The sequence below is a fragment of the Ornithodoros turicata genome, chromosome 7, assembly GCF_037126465.1.
Source record: "Ornithodoros turicata isolate Travis chromosome 7, ASM3712646v1, whole genome shotgun sequence".
In the NCBI taxonomy this organism is placed as follows: domain Eukaryota; kingdom Metazoa; phylum Arthropoda; class Arachnida; order Ixodida; family Argasidae; genus Ornithodoros; species Ornithodoros turicata.
Window position 1 is genome coordinate 32,669,245 of NC_088207.1, and position 16,588 is coordinate 32,685,832.

The following is a 16,588-nucleotide window of genomic DNA, read 5'->3' on the forward strand; positions in this document are numbered from 1 at the left end:
TTAATTCGGATACCCCTCTACGGAGCAGGTGCAGACCTGCGTGAAAGACCTCACGCTGCCACTTCCGTGTGCACGGTTATCGGACGTATTGCTCAACTTGGATTTTCTATATTTTCACGAATGTGAACAAGTGGGATGGCTGTTTCCACAGATGATTTTGCCGCATTAACCGCTTAATTTTCATACTCAGTTACATAAGTACAATTTACAAGCACAGACCAGCTTTTATCACACAAAGTTATTTGCGTGTGTGTATTTCTTGTCGTTGAGGATATTTTCCCAGCTTGCTTGTAATTTGTCTATGTTCTACGTCTATTTCTTGTGGACTGTACTTCGATATATCGATTGTTTTGGTGTAGCCTCTCATAAAAGTCTGCTTTGGTGTACTTTCCAAGACAACGGCGGAATTACGAACCCACAGAGGATGGTAATTTCGCGTCTTTCCATGATCTCGTTCCATGGTGGTGGAACCTGGATATGAGACGACGTCGCTTGTGGGGCGTAACATCGACGTCAAAGAGAAAGAAGCAGCGTGCAACACGTCACACAACGAGGTAGAACGACGGTGTTCCAGCTGATTACTGTCTGCACAACAAACAATATAAATTCCAGCTGCCTTCTTTATCACATATCAAGCCTTCGGGTTTACTGCGCACTTTCAGTGCAGCAATTGCTCGAACGAAAACGTGGGGATATAATCCAAAGGTAGATGCAGTGGCATTATCTTGGGAGGCGTTCTCCGGCATTGCTTTTCTGGCAAGGAGAGCAGGCGCCACTGCGACACGCTCCCGGGAAGCGGACGGCTCTCCGTTCTGTTTGGAGAGCAATGATACGCAATCAAAGGCAAAATATTATGACACAGCCGGCGTTACATTCATGGCAACAGCGTCTCAGGAAGTACCCAGGCCATCTATTTAACGCCAGAGATTCTATGGCACGTGCACATGACATGTTCTTCCCTTTGGGTACAACTATATACGCTTCCGCGTCTGGAAGGATTGTCTTTTTGTTCCTCAGCACCCTCAGTTTTTCCCAGACGTTCAAGGGCGGACTTCCGCAGACTTCCCCATGAAGTCAGCCAAAGACGCACTACCACCACAGCCCCCTTCCCGAGCAACATGCCACATCAAACAGCTCGCCAACAGCGAATTCTTGTTGTTTACGAGATAGGAGTAAAGCAAGGTAGAAGAAGTGCGACAATGAACAACTTGCGGCGAGTAACGTCAGGAATCAGGATTCTATACGCTTGTTGTACTTTTCCGTTCTGTGCCTTTCAGTTACTGGCTCCATTCCATCAAAGAGCTCGTCTTCGTAATGATTTGGTACTCCCGCGAAGGTACGAGACGAAAAACATTCAACGTGACTGCAGGCAGAGATGCTTCAACATATAGCTAAAGCTACCGTAATTAGCAGACAGGCATCTTACGTCGAGGGTCCATAGTTTAACAGCTTGTTGCTTGTAAACCCAACGCAACAAATTAGAAATGTGACAGGGAACGCTTAATATTTTTATGTTGCCAGCAAAATTGAGCTAAAACAGCTCGGGGCAACGTCTGGTGTCAAATAATCCCCAATTCGTCAAGCAACAGTGATCTATGTTCCCGACAGACTTGCTGTCCCTGACGGCTACGTAGCCGACAGTAGCCGACACGTCACCAATTTCTTTCGCTTTAGACCCAGTGTTGTCCACATGCAATGTAGTTTTGCCGCCGTACTTTGTCGAGCCGAGCAATGCGTTGTTGGAGACTACTTCAACACAGTGTTGTCCGTAATTTTCGATTTTAATTTTCTAAAGGAACTATTAGTGCAATTTGGACGAAAATTGTGACGTAAGAATACTGAGTGCTCAGGCTATCGAATAGAACTCTTCAGAGATTGCACCTCTATTGCTGTAAGTACCTTTGCAGTCTTGAACCTGCCTTATCCCAAGGACCAGACGGGTTACAGATACCTGATAAGACTGAGCTGTGCGCATACGACGAGGTGTGTCCCAGGTTCGAACTCCATTATCATTTGCGCTGACAGCAGTTTTCCTTTTGACGGTACACAGAATGTAAGAAACGGTTTACCATTGCATAGGTCCTGCTTTCACATGCGACCCTCCTTCTGCTACCTCTTCGCCTGTCATCTCGGAGCAAGCTGGTTCGCGGTGTTATCATGGAGCTGAGAGAAAATATTCTCTTATCTGCATACGACGTACATCGAAACGAACAGTCCAAGAGGATATCGGACACACACTCAACTCCCGTTCCATTCACATGGTGCCACGAAACTTGTCGTCCAGGCATTTGTATGAACCATCCGGGCTTCCAATGACAAGAAATCACACCTACAAGTGACACTACAAAATCAGGAGGCAAGTAGCCTCGTGAACACAGTGGAAGTATACCAGTCACAGAGAAAGTGTATTTCTTATCGAGACGCATAATAATCAGAAGGCGTTGTGTAGGTGTGTTTTGCAGGAGCTCTGGTATGTAAACAGTCTCATACGCCGACAAAGCCCATGAGAATGAAATACGGGTGGAGGGAGAGAATGCTGCTGGCAGGCGCCGTTCCCCGCCTTTATAATCACGGCCGACATCCGGGTGCAGAGGAGCAACCACGCACGCAGTAGAGGGACCTGTCGGACTCACACGCGTGATCGTTTCGTAGAGTATCAATTTTTCTTCTTGAGACGGGGAGAAGCTGTTATTCTGTAGAAGCAAACAGGTAGCAACAACTATCATATAGGAGTGGTGGCGCTTCTGTGAAAGACGATTGGAAAAGTGGATGACAGGGCAGAATATTTGCGAGTCGCGTTAAGCGTAAGCGCCTCGGTGATAGCTGGAACTTTGTAGACAAGCTCAGCGCCTCAGCAACATCACTATGAGAGAAAAACGTAATTGTGATTGCAACTTTTTCTAAAGAAAAAGTCGTTGATATTTATTTGGAGGACACACAAGATGAAGAGGATGTACGCCGACGCTACGGACGTGGACGGCCACGAGTAACCACTCCGCGGGAGCACCGACTACTCGGACCAAACGACGAACTCAGCAGGTGGCCCAGGGGCCCTGCGTTGGACAAACGTTTGCACAAGCATGGTCTGTAGGCGAATATAGGTCCATGCGGTTCATTTCCTTGAGCGTGCGCATCGACAGACAACGTCTGGCTTGGCGGTGCGGAGAGCACGCAGCATGGGCACAGGCACAGCGGAGCACTAATCTTCTCCGATTGTCTAATGCACGAGAGAGGTAGATAGGAGTCCACTGGTCTTGTCTACCTCACTCTTATACGATCGTATCAAGTTTAGCGCGATTCCCATGGTATATCTAGTTGCGCAGAGCGTTGGTGCAGTAGGCGGATCGATCGTACCGCAAAGAGTTGTTTGACAGTCAGGTTTGAAGAGTGCCAGCATGTTGTAGCGCATGTGCTACTGTGCAGGAGGACTGGCACACGTAGTTGAAAAGTGCCTGTAAACGGCGACATAGGTCATCCATGATGCAGGTATGGGGAGCCATTTTTTCCACACTCGAGGTCTGAGACACCGAAGTCGAGGTCGAAGTCTCAACGTGAATGCAGGCAACTTCGTATTTGGTAAGTAGCAGTGGATATTGATGGCACGTAACCAAGCCGAGAATAGCACACAAATAAACAAACATAAAGCGTCGCCAGTGGCTGGTTGGTTGGTGGCGCGTTATTGACGAGCGTTCTTCTTGCAGGTGTGGCGTCACGTTGCTTGGGCAATGAGTCATGCGTCCTGGGCTAACTTCACAGGGAAGCCTTGCAGCCTCTTGGGATAATCCTATGGGAGCTGGTTCCAACACCTAAGAAGATGGAAATAAGACAGACGGCAAGAAAATGAGATGGTGGCGGGATTCGCACCTAAACATCTTGGTTGGAGTGCGCTAAACATAACGTATAGTAGTGGACGGGGCGATTAAACACAGAAGAACGAACGCAACACCAACCTTGGAACGCCCAGTTGCATACTTCAATTGAATAATGGCAGTTGAAGAAAATGCACCAGCAGTGGGGTTCGAGCCCATGGAACCGTGAACCCAAGCCATGAACCCGTTACATGAAAAAGATGTCGTGCGCCACGAGGTGTCAATGTGGGAGTGACTGGTAAAAATGTAAGAGAGAATGTGTTGAGGGTGACTGTGTGAGGGTGATGTGACTGGTAGCATCTCTAACTGGAAATCGGAGCGTGTTGGTTCGAATCCCACTGCTGCTGCCTCTTCAACCTCGATTATTGAATTGCGCTAACTTGACGCAGTCGAGGAGCTAGTAACGACCCTGTCTGGCTCTTTCGATGGCGCTGCCTTATTTTCAGTGTACGTCGCAAGAGTAACTAAAGTGCAGTAAAGGTGCCTCGTTGACGACTATAATCGTAGTTGCGGTTTGCAAGACACTGATACGAGGCTACGTCGAGAGCAGCGACAAACAGCTGTTCATTGATAACAGGCTGTCTTGAATGAGTTCCAGGAATGCCTCATGTCTTATCTGTGGCCCACTCGCTTCTCGCGAGCAGACACTTGCCTGTATAGCTAAGCCATTGATCACAACAAAGGCAGCACGTGCAGTACAAGACAATGATGGGAGAGCCTGGTGGAGGTCTTACCAAGGGCGACAGTTGCATTTTGTATATACTGGATTAGGTAAACAAAAACGGTCCTACGCATTTCTGTATTCAGTACATTGTGCTACTATAGGAACTTCCCAGGAATACCTAGCTGTTCATGCGAATATGTTCGCAGGATCTGTTCATTATTATACTGAAGAGGTATTCTTCTCGATGCTATCGAGGGCGAAGCTTCACTATACTGGCAATCCTTTGCTGTCCCAACACGAAGAGTATATGGATCACTACAGCAGGCATGACATTACCATATCAAGCGTTTGGATTGCTATCACCAAAGTTAACGACTCGTCCTTTGATGATGATGATTAGGATTTTACTGGCGCAAACGCGACTTCGGCCATAGAGCGCCACGACGAGACTCGTCCGTCGAGAAGTCGCAAGTTGTCAAGCACCTGCGCATTTGTCAAACCGCTGTTGTCTTTCATTTTATTTCGTTTCATTCGGTTCGATGGGTTTCTTTATACAGGCCTCAATCCTGGGAGTCCCAACGAGAGTGTTGTCCTTTGTCTTTGCCAGAGAACATTAAAAAATAAGCTATGTTAGCTTGTATCCCATAATCTCAGGTGTTTGCAACAATGAGACAACGGCGAGTCACAAATACCACCGTGAGTGATCACGAAGTCTCTAGAGCTTTGGGACACGTCTATATCTCCGCAGTGAAATAAGTTGACAATCGTTTGTTGGACTCCATTCATGACAGTTTGAGTTCGGAGCCCTGATCCCTCTTATTTTATTTCGTGGTCACGAAACTACGTTCGAATTCGTCATTTACCACACGAGATCCAGTAATAACACAATGTATTTAATTTTATTTCAGATTCGTACCTGGATTCTTCTATTCGCCACGATTCTCTACGGAACTTAGAACGTCAACCACGCTTCTCACTGGACGCCGCGACCAGTATACCATAATTGCCTGTTACATCTAATCACAGAACATCGTATGCCCTTGCGACCCATCCCAGTGACCAAGGTCACCGCAAGAAAGTACATAAGCGCAGAGTCGACACACTTGACTGCTTCCATGTGCCACCTGGATACGAAGAGTCGTTGAACAAACTGTTTTATCACGACGTTCTTGCCGTAAGGGCCTTGACGCGTGGCAAGTGCTCTCCTTAGTCACGCTGCACCTGTTGAAAGCATGCGAGTTGCGCGTGCTCGTCCCACTGTTTCGGTGAAGAATTCCCGTAATATCATGATGACGAACTTTCCATCAAGGTAACAGCAGCAGCGGATGAGTTCATGGCTTCCAGTCATGAGGAATTCGGTGGCGACAGTTAAGCGTCCGGTTTGCCTTTGCGATTTCTTTTTCGTCCACCTGTCTTCTGCTCCTGGCATGTTGCTCCCACATGCGTGAAGGTCGTTCGGGCCGGATTTTGGTTTGCATATAAGGAAGGCTTGAGACACGCAAGTTTGAACTCGTAATATCTGATGACGGGGAGAGCAAGCGAGAAAGAACCGCCGTCCTTCGTCTGGAAACGATAATATAAGAGCACGGGGTTGTACATCAGAAGCTGAGCACACGGTCCGAGCAGTGCAACGCACTGAGGCGTCTGTGGTCGTCTGGTTGGCATGAAGCTTTATCAATGCGGCGCGCGCTTCAATTCGTGGCTCGTTACATTCAATTTGTCGTGGTTTACTTTATGAGTTACTCCTTTGTCCGCACCTTGTTTTAAACATAGTCCAGTTTAGTTGAGTTCGAAATGAGGACAATGTCGAGTAGGGTGCTGAACTTATTCGTTAAAGGTACTGTAAAGCAGCACCGATCAAATGTCATTTAGTGTGGCTATAGTATTCGATAGTCCAAGCCACCAGGACAAAAACTGCACAAGTTTCATTCCAATCGACTGAGCAATTAATTAGAAACTTACAATTAAAGGTTACAGGCAACAGTGTACTAGGTATTCGAAATGAATCCGTACTCCTGCCACATACGGCGGCAACCACATTACATGCGTATAACACTGGGCTCGACATAACAATTCACCACAATCCATCATAAAATCCGCCCCTGCAATCCACACAACGATCCACATCTGAGGATAAACGGATAAGCGAACTGAAATGAAATGCTGAACCGTTGAAAAAAAATGTGTCAGACGTTCAAGAAGCCAGACAGCGTCGGGACTTGTTTGTTCACAGAGGTTCACAGAAAGAGTTTGTTCGTTCGAAAGAGGCCGCGAACAGAAGGAGCGCGCAGGCGCAGCAGAGAAGTAGGCAGAGCCTCCATCGCCAGCGTCCAGCGCTGGGTTACTTCGCAAAAAACACTGTTAACAGGAGTTTCAGAATGCATAGGTAAACAGGGAAACTAATAATATGGTTACTAAAATAACGAAGTTCCGATGTAATAGTGTGTAATACCAATTTTCAGTGTTGCCCGCTGTATAGGGGGTTGTTTGACACCAGGCGTCGCACCGCTCCATTACGCGGCATTTTTCATGGCAAATTAAAACCATTTATAGCGCGTTGTCGGTCGTATGGCTCCGTATATGGTATTTAGAAGCAACAAGGCCTCTAGTCACATCACCGGCATATCATGCTTGTCTACTGCTTTACAGTGCCTTTAAAGATGTGCATCCTAGAAACTGGTATGTGATGAAGCAACCTTTACTGAATCTCAACCGGTTGCGCCGCATCTACGTCGTGGTCAACTTCGGCATTGTGGCCTGTGGGTGCCTGTTTTTTTTTTTTTTTTTCCTCTCTAGCTGTATACTTAAAAGGGGGTTGGGACACTTTCGTAGATGCGATTCATTACATTATAGACGCCTTGTACCGCGCGCCAGAATACTGAGGAAAAAACTTTATTCTAGAATTAGAAAACAACTTTATTCTGAGATGATGAATGGGGAGTTTTATCGCCAGGGGCGATACTCTACCCCGTTACTGGTGGTGATGCGGGGAATGAAATACGTGTCGTACTTAGCGAGATGCAAGCCCTCGAACACATCCCCGAGCAACGCGCAGACGTCACATGGCTCAGAGTTGCGTCCATCCCCATTGGCAGTCGTAAGCACGTGATTTCTCGTGCGCTGTCTCACTGGCGGCACCGAGGGCTGTGATGTCAGAGCCACATGATTTCCGAAATTCCCGGTGCCCATTTTCTCCGCTTCTATTACCCTCTTCGCTGTGAAACCTTCAATACAGGTTCACAACAGTGCACACAGAACCGTCTTTTACGTTTATCTGGTATAACGTGGGGTGACCTGTCGCAACCCCTTTAACCACCAGAAGTCAACATGGTGTTCGGAACGTTGTATACAGGGTGTTCAAGCTAACGTGCACCGGGAAAAGAAACACACGCGCGAAATCCGAAAGTGTACCACGTGACACGAGACGAGCGTACCTATGCACGCGCCACGATTTCACAACTCTCAACCGTACAGAAGAACTACTCCTTAGAACATCATATCACCACCACCAACAACAACAACTACTACATCCGTTATCTGCCGAGAAGCAACCTTCAGGTCAGAGCTCACCTGAAGGTCGCTTCTCGGCAGATGTAGTAGTAACCAGAACCGTTTATGGTAGTAACTATCTCTAACGGTTGTTAGGTGCGCTCGTGTCACATGGTATACTTTCGGATTTCGCGCGCGTTCTTTCTTACCAGGGAAAAAAAAAAAAAAAAAACTCCTCGCAAGGCGTATACGCTGTAGGAAACAATTGACATGCATGTTTGTCGACACGCTCTACAGATTTCCAATTCACACCTCGTCCCTAAGACGCATACTTACAAAGTTAGCTAATTAATTGCGCCTAATTGATTAATCAACCACCATGAAAAAATACACGCGATTAGAACACGCAACTCCTCACAATGTTCTGCTGTTTTGAATCGCTTATGACGCACCGTGTTTTTATAGACCCCGGTGCGCGTTAGCTGGGACGGTTACCCTGTATAACTGTATATGTAATTCCTCGAGATCATACCTACATTTGACAGAAGGTATTCTCTTTTTTTTTTTTGTTATTTGTTATCATATGTATTACATACAAAGATATTCAGCACGCGAGACGCCGTTCTTAGACTGAACACGGCCATAGTATGTACCACCCTATGTATTTGTGCATACAATGTGTGTATAAAATAAAATCAATCAGTCAATAGGTATTCGGAGATTTTATGAGCGCATCCGGCCCAGCGTCTCCGAGGACATCGTGCGATCAATTGGTAATTCGTTTCAGAACCAGTCAAGTAACTTGAAATTCACTCGAACCTAGTATCTATGCTCCATTCTCCTTTTTGTTTCCTTCTTTACTGCTGTTACTGCTGGACATTATGTGTGCTCCCTTCCCCATCATTTTATATTGTAGAGTACATTATATATGGGTCTTCAGTCCCAAGCTGGTATTCGTTTCCACAATAAATCACTGCATCACGTCAATGTGAGGGATAAGAAATAAAGCCTAATACCTCTCTCTCTTTTTTTATTTGCACTTATGGTAATCATCCTCTGGAGCTATCTATAGTACCACTGTATTAATTGTATATCTGTTATTAACTGTAATAACAGAAGTACGACAAACGGACACTTTAAAAGTATTCGCGCTATCTTGAAGCCTGTTTGTCATCGTCAACCCATCATGAGCGAAGCACGAACCAGATACGGGAAAAACAAGAACTTGGCACAGGCATCGAGGAATATGCAGTATATACAGAGTCCGGTTTAATTTATGCGCGTTTCATGATTGGAAATTGCAGAGGCAACTCCAGAGTCGAGGACTTCGGAACACTGTGCCATATTAATAAAATTGCGCAACATGAACCAAATGACCGCCTGCCCCTGAGTGAGTAGAATTATTCTCTTTTTCATCTGAGTCTTTTTCTTGCTGCCAGCCAGTATAAAGTGCTGCAGCTGTGTCTTCCTATTGAGCCTGATCTCCATTTGTAACATTCATAGCCAGTATACTTTCAAGGTTGACCTGGAATAAAAACGATCTCTCATATGGGAGTATTTTCCCACATGCAGCATATCTCAGGCTTCCCCCCAAAGTGGATCGGGTCACAGGGGCGACAAATAATTCGCTACGTTTGAGGAGCTGTCTTTTCTCTGTTTTCTCTTCTTCGTCGTCGTCTTCTCGTTTTTGTTCGTCTTTGTTTCTTGGGAATAGCAAACCTCCAGCATGCGGTTAACCTTACCCTTCGTTTTGCATATCCCCCTCCTCCCCCACGTGGGGGCTACACGTGAAACATATTCTCTCTTTCCCGATGGAACATTCGTGAAAGACCCTGACCACTTCGAGACTAAGAGCAAGATCAACTCGTAGCACGATCTATCAGCCAGAATCACGTCTGTCAACCGTGACGTCTAGAGAACGTCTTCATCGCCACTTTTACTACCTGTTCCAATCAACTAAGGTACAGCTCTTTTACGTCGCCAAAGAATGTATCGCCGTCTTCCAGGGCAATGTTGTACGGTCAAGCCGGCAGACTCTCTCCTTCTTTCTGTTTTTATGACAGCAGCAGAACGACTTTTCTCGTGGCGTTTCAGACGTGATCGGAATCACTTAGGTCGCGGTCTGTGTGGCCATCTCGTTCGGACCATTTCTCGTAAAATATCAATAAAAGACGCACGGCTTGGGCCAGCAGTGGTTATTGACAGTGCATGCGGCTATCTTTGGTAGAAGGTTGTCTCGTGTGGTAGTTCCCACGAGTTGCTAAGGGGACTTGAGCGGAAAATTAATCGTGTCGGCTCCGAAACTTGATGATACTGTTCACGCGTTGTAGAACTGGTAAGGCGAGAGCCGAGTATCATTCCCTCGGGTAAGAATGTTAAAAGGGGTGTCGCTCATTGAGAAATGTGTGTTTTAGGGGATCAATTAGGTTCTCACCTGTTGACGGCGATCTGCTAAAACTGCTATTAGCTCCGTTTTTCGGTCGCATCCACTTCGCCGCAGACTTGTCTCAGATCATTCTACTGAGGACCTCGCGTGAAAATCGATAGACTGGTCACATTGAATCTAATTGAAACAAAAATAGAGGTTGGTCCCTAGACAAGAACAGACAAGACAAGAGGAGCGTGTTGGTTATATACATGTAAATTTGAAGAACGCAACATCAAGACACAAGGCTGGACTATAGTCCGCCCTTTTTGGCTTGTTGCGTTTTTCAAACATATTCTGCTCTCTAGCTCTCTGCAAGGCTCGGCTTGTCTGACCTTGCTGTTACGTGGTGGTGCTGTGCACCATTGCTAGCGTTTTCCATTCCAGTTGTAAGTAGTGGCATGGTTGTGTGGTGAGATCACAGGAACGATACAGGGTGGGGTTGTCTGCGCCAGTCGAAGAGTGCGAGCGTGTGGCACCAATGTCATAAACCGTAAGTAAGCATGTCGCATTCCAGGCACAGGGGTTCATCGAGTATTAACGAATGAAGGGCCTGCCTCTTCAGTGCCGCTTTTATTTGCGCAAATGCAGTTTCGTTGGAGGCAGTTCATTTCCACGCACGTTCCACCAGGGTAACCTAGCTAGAATTTACTGTAACAGAGTAACCTGTTTATCCCAGCGTCCCTGTGGTCACTAAGCTGTGGTGAAGCGTAAGGCGATCAAAGTGGCTCTGCGATACATCTCCATCGCTCCTCAGTCATCCCCCATGCATCCTGACTTGGCTCCAGTGACTTCCACGTCTTCAGGTCGCCGATGGTGCAGATTGGGAAGTGGACCTGCATGGATGAGCACCTACAGCGGAGAGTCCTTATACGGTGGCTACACAAAAAAGAGCAAAACTTCTGGACGGCTGTGTTAAGGAATCTTCCACGGAGATGAGAAGAACATGTTGCTGGTAACATGGTAAGGAGGAGTATTCAGGGGGGAGGGGGGTGAACCATAGCTTTAGCACGGCATTCCTACCGCTTTCTTCTGTACTGCGAGAGGTTCGGGTCACGCTTGAACCGCCCTCGTAAATAACCAATTCGTTTTAACTTGTTAAAACAAATTATTAAAGGTACTGTAGAGCAGCACCGATCAAATGTCAGTTAGTGTGACTATTCGATAGTCCACCAGGACAAAAACTGCGCAAGTTTCATTCGAATCGACGGTGCAATTAATTAGAAAATTACAATTAAATATTACGGGCAACACTGTACTAGGTATTCGAAATGAATTCGTACTCCTGACATACGGCGGCAACCACATTGCATGCGTATAACACTGGGCCCGTCATAACAATCCACCATAAAATCTGCCCCTGCAATCCACACAACGATCCACATCTGAGGATAAACGGATAAGAGAACTGAAATGAAATGTTGAGCCGTTGAAAAAAATGTGTCAGACGTCCAAGAAGCCAGACAGCGTCGGGACTTGTTTGTTCACAAAGGTTCACAGAGAGAGTTTGTTCGTTCCAAAGAGGCCGCGAACAGAAGTAGCGCGCAGGCGCAGCAGAGAAGTAGGGAGAACCTCCATCGACCAGCGGCCAGCGCTGGGTTACTTCGCAAAAAACACTGTTAACAGGGGTTTCAGAATGCATAGGTAAACAGGAAAACTAATAATATGGTTACTAAAATAACGAAGTTCCGATGAAATAGTGTGTAATACCAATTTTCAGTGTTGCACGCTCTACAGGGGGTTGTTTGACACCGGGCGTCGCACCGCTCTATTACGCCGCATCTTTCATGGCAAATTAAAAATATTTATAGCGCGTTATCGGTCGTATAGTTCCGCATATGGTATTTAGAAGCAACAAAGTCTCTAGTCACATCACCGGCATATCATGCTTGTCTACTGCTTTACAGTACCTTTAACGCCTTATGGTACCCTGCAACAACAACAACATGTAGATGACGGCAATGACATGGGGTGTTGCACCACTGAGTCGCAGTACCCTACCTCATTATATGTAATACATTAGATGAGTGATATGTGGGATAAGTGAACTGGGTTCCCTGCAAGCTTCCAACCAGGTCTCGCACAAGCACTTTGTGTGCAGAAAAAACGTCATTGACAATTGATACGCAATTAAGCTATTCCGAGCTGTCGTTGTACCCAATGAAGCAGATTTCCTATACACCCACGGGTCACAGGGTACGCTCATCCACGCACACCGTAGCCATATGCATTCAGCAGACCTTAAAGCGCAACCGATTCGCACGATTAAAGTGCCCTAGGTTACGGACCTTCGTGGGCGGATGCCAACTGTGTCTTCAGGTCATCGCGGCGGGAACACCTGCTCTAATCAAGCAACAGCTACGGACAAATTCCTCGTGTCACTACCGCAGTTCCGCCGTGACATCCTCTTTCCGTTTCCGCGTCTTCAGTTGTTCCCACCGTGCACGATGCACGCATCCGAAATACCCTTCTCCCTTGTAGAGAGGTATTATGTAAGCTTGACCAGCCAAGCGTACCGGTACGGAAACTATCTTTACTCATCTCCTCTTTCTGCCCCGCTTTGGATGATCCGTAGGGGGCGTCGCTAATTCAATTTGTGACGGTTCAGAGCACAACGTTAGGCCTAACTGTTCAAGACATGCGCGCGTTCTTATGTATAGGCCTGGTTTCTCGATGTTGAGATTATTAAGCAGGTGGCGCCCCGCGCGACCGTGTGATCTGGAAGGATCCGGGTCGTGGGTGGATGAAAGGTTTAATATAGACGCAACGGCTTGGAAAGAGTGGGTTGCAGAACCTGTGCTGTTCCTTTCTGTGCTGTTCGATTTCTAAATTCTGGACGAAGTACCAAGGTACATGGTACACAAATTGAATGCGTATTTACTGTGTACTGGGCCGTAATAGTGAGCACGTTTTACTACGAGTACAATGTTCGCTCTCTTGTGTTCGTAACGAGGGTCGACATGTGCAGAACATCCGGCAATTTCCAGCAGAATATTTGGGCAACACCATGCCTAAGAGACATCCTTCTCCAGGTGGCTCATGAAACAAGAAAAAAAAAGTGAGCTAGATTGAAGTTTTATCTAAGGCCGTTGAGAACCGTTTCAACGGCTTCTGCCCTCTGAGCGTTTCTGCGTCTTTCAAGACCACCTGTTCCGCTAGACACTGCGAAGAGACGGCAGAACCGCCGTGTGCGCAGGCATACGGTGAAAGTCTCCTAATGGGGGGAGCAGCTCCTGCTTCAACACTGAATATGTGACCCGCTAGTGCCCGATTACCATAGGTGGCACGGGTTCTGCATGCTGCATGGTGCGCTGAAGGAAGTGCCCATAAAAGGCAGTATAGAACAGTTAGAACCACGTGTGAACCAGTGCCAGGTCGATATAACGTCACAAAAGCCAACCTAAACCGATGTTAGTGATTAAGGTAACGTCGTTTGAATTATCGATATACTTGCAATCGTATCCATGTAAGTTGATTGCTGCACCATCACTCAAGCTTGTGTGACATAGATCAGTTCATAACACGTTATTGCGTGAATCGAAGAATCAAACTCTATAATCTTCTTTGTCTTTTGAAACCCTTTGGAAGGACGAGCCTAAAGGCCGTCTTGTACCGGCTGAATGTGCGTTCTTATGTTAGACGTCTGCCCGTGTTCCTTCTATCGCTGTAATACAGATTATTGACCAAGACTGACAGGAGCGGCAGGGTGCGTATATAGCGCTAAAACTAATCAAGGAAAACGGGGAACGGAAAAGGAGAGGTTCCGTTATATTGACATATTTGCGCTTGAACAAGCAGCAAGTTTTTCCGCTTTTGCTGCAAGTTCTATGTTTAGAACGTGAGTAACGGTTTCCGGTCTTCTGAGTGATTGCCGAATAAGTTATTGAGTAATCACACAGAAATACACCATTGACACACACCATCACAAAAAGCATGCTAACACAGAGCGAGCGACAACATGTGTGATACGCATAGTCAATCAGAAGGCATGGAACAAGATGGAGTTGCAGAATTGGTCGGGTGACGAATTCAATCTCTCTATATTTTTATTTTATTTTCGGCTTTCCAACTTAAGATGAAAGGAATCCCCTTTAGAGCGCCACTACTAAAACGTGATATTTATATTATTTCGCATTATAAATCAATCTCGCACGAGGACTCCGGTATATATGTAACCGAGAAATGCCGTCAGCGAACATCACGTACTTTCCCGAATTTTCAAAAGAACCGCCAAAACTCCATAGTTTCGGGTTCTCCAAGAGTAGGTGACGTCACCAAGGGGTCTGGCTAACGCCACCTAGTTACAGAAGGCCTGCTTAATGTTCACGCTAAGGTCCGCCAATCGCAGACGCCAGCCAAGATGTCGGCCAATCGCCGACGACGATTTTGAAACCGAGGCTACCAGTGAGTGTCCATGCGGCTGATGGCGGCTCGTTTCCATTGCTACGGCCCGTGAAAGCAACGTCGTGATTGGCGGACTCTTAATTGTTGCGTCACGTTGCTCAAGCGGTCAGGCTTTGTCTCTAGGTGGTGTTAGTCGGGCGTCTGTCTCCTCGTAACTGCGCGGACGTGCTGAGTGGACAGGCGAAACAGCTGTTTGAAGTCAGGGCCACGTGCGCGCCACCCTGAATATGACGTGTTTGTTGGTTCCGCGTCCTCCAAGCTTTCCCTCAAGTTCAGCGAAATAGTTTTTTTTTTTTTGTTTAGACCCTGTCATCCTTCCGGTCCGTTTACGCCTTGTTTCCCATCGAGGGGGCGCTGGCATCGAAATAAAACTCTAGGGCACGGTGCCTATAGCCACTCCGCTGCCTATACGTTTTGAGCGTCGCCCCGGTCGCCCCTTCCAGCCAGCAAAAGAGAATTCGAAACTTTGTTGTGTCTTTCTAGACCACTCCGCGTGATCGTTTGGGGAGACGTGGCGAATGCTGTTGTTGCCAGCACATCTCGTTTAGGTTTATTAATTTTATTTATTTATTTATTTAATAACTGACAGCAAGGGTATTCACTCTGCCCCACTGTCAGCGACGAAGAATAGAATGGTATGCGTCCTAAAAAAAGAAAAGCTTCGGGACAGGTTATATGGGAATTTTATACGTGGGAGGAGGATTTCACACTCGTTGTCCCCCTCCCGCATGCACTACCAAAGGTACGAGTCCGGGGGGAAGGAGGGAGTTGAACCCCCCTTAGGGGGTTGCTAAACTGTTGCTTAGGACGGTGTCATGAGACGACGTCTGCCCACACAAGAGAGAATGCACGTACAAGAGCTGTAACCTTATCAAACATCAACACTGCTCCGAAACACTTACACGCAAAAGTGCTCCAAGATCCGCGATAAACTTGGGGTATGCCTCAGTGATAGCGCGATGCCGACAGTGAAACATGTCAACACTCAGGTTATTTACAACCTCGCGTAGCGTAGGTGTGGCCTTAAACACTGTCTCGTTCTGGCGTCCAGAATGTAGAGTGTGGCAGAAAAAGTGCAATTTCGCAGAACCTATTATCTTGAGCATGGAGCCTCAAACACGCTGCCCGTCGTCCCTGAAAGACTAAAGAAAAAGGCTAAATTAACCGCTTACAAAACGTACGTACGCTCAGTTTTACAGTATGCTGATATCGTTTGGGACCCACATACACAAGAGGCAATTAACAAGCTAGAGACATTCAGAAAAAAGCAGTTAGATTTGCTTTTATTGACTACAGGCGGAGCATTCCAATGTCTACTTTACGTAGCCAATGTGGTTTACCACTCTTGGGAGCCAGACGACGAACGAACAGGTTAAAGTTTTTTACCAGCTGGTTAAGGGCAAACTTAAAATTGCTACTGCCGATTACCTCACACCTTTATCTGACTACCGTACAAGAAAAGAGCACAATTTACAATTCAGACATTTTCTGCAACGTAACGACTGTTATAAATTTAGTTATTTCCCGCGAACCGTTATCGAATGGAACCGCTTGTCCGCAGATGCAGTCAATGCTAAGAATGTTGAATGTTTTGTTAAATTGGTGGAAGGGTAGTGACATCAATGCGTTATTCATTGTCTTCGTTTGTATGAGTATGCACTATACTGTAGCCCTCCCCTGCCTTGGCCCCCAACAGGGGGCTGGCAGTGGCAGTACGTCTAAATAAAATAAATAAAG

At 46.6% G+C, this 16,588-nt stretch overlaps 1 protein-coding gene across 5 annotated transcripts in view; it reads right to left on the reverse strand.

The window, feature by feature from the left end:
- LOC135400870 (G1/S-specific cyclin-D3-like) overlaps positions 1-16,588 on the reverse strand; it is a 130,909-nt gene that overhangs the window by 40,313 nt on the left and 74,008 nt on the right. For 2 of the 5 annotated variants that reach the window (XM_064632831.1, XM_064632828.1), the window contains exon 1: positions 2,070-2,162. The exons of the other annotated variants lie outside the window; for them this stretch is intronic. The gene's annotated coding sequence lies outside the window, so the exon portion shown is untranslated. Of the gene's footprint in view, positions 1-2,069; positions 2,163-16,588 lie in introns of those variants that run through there. 5 annotated transcript variants of the gene reach the window in all.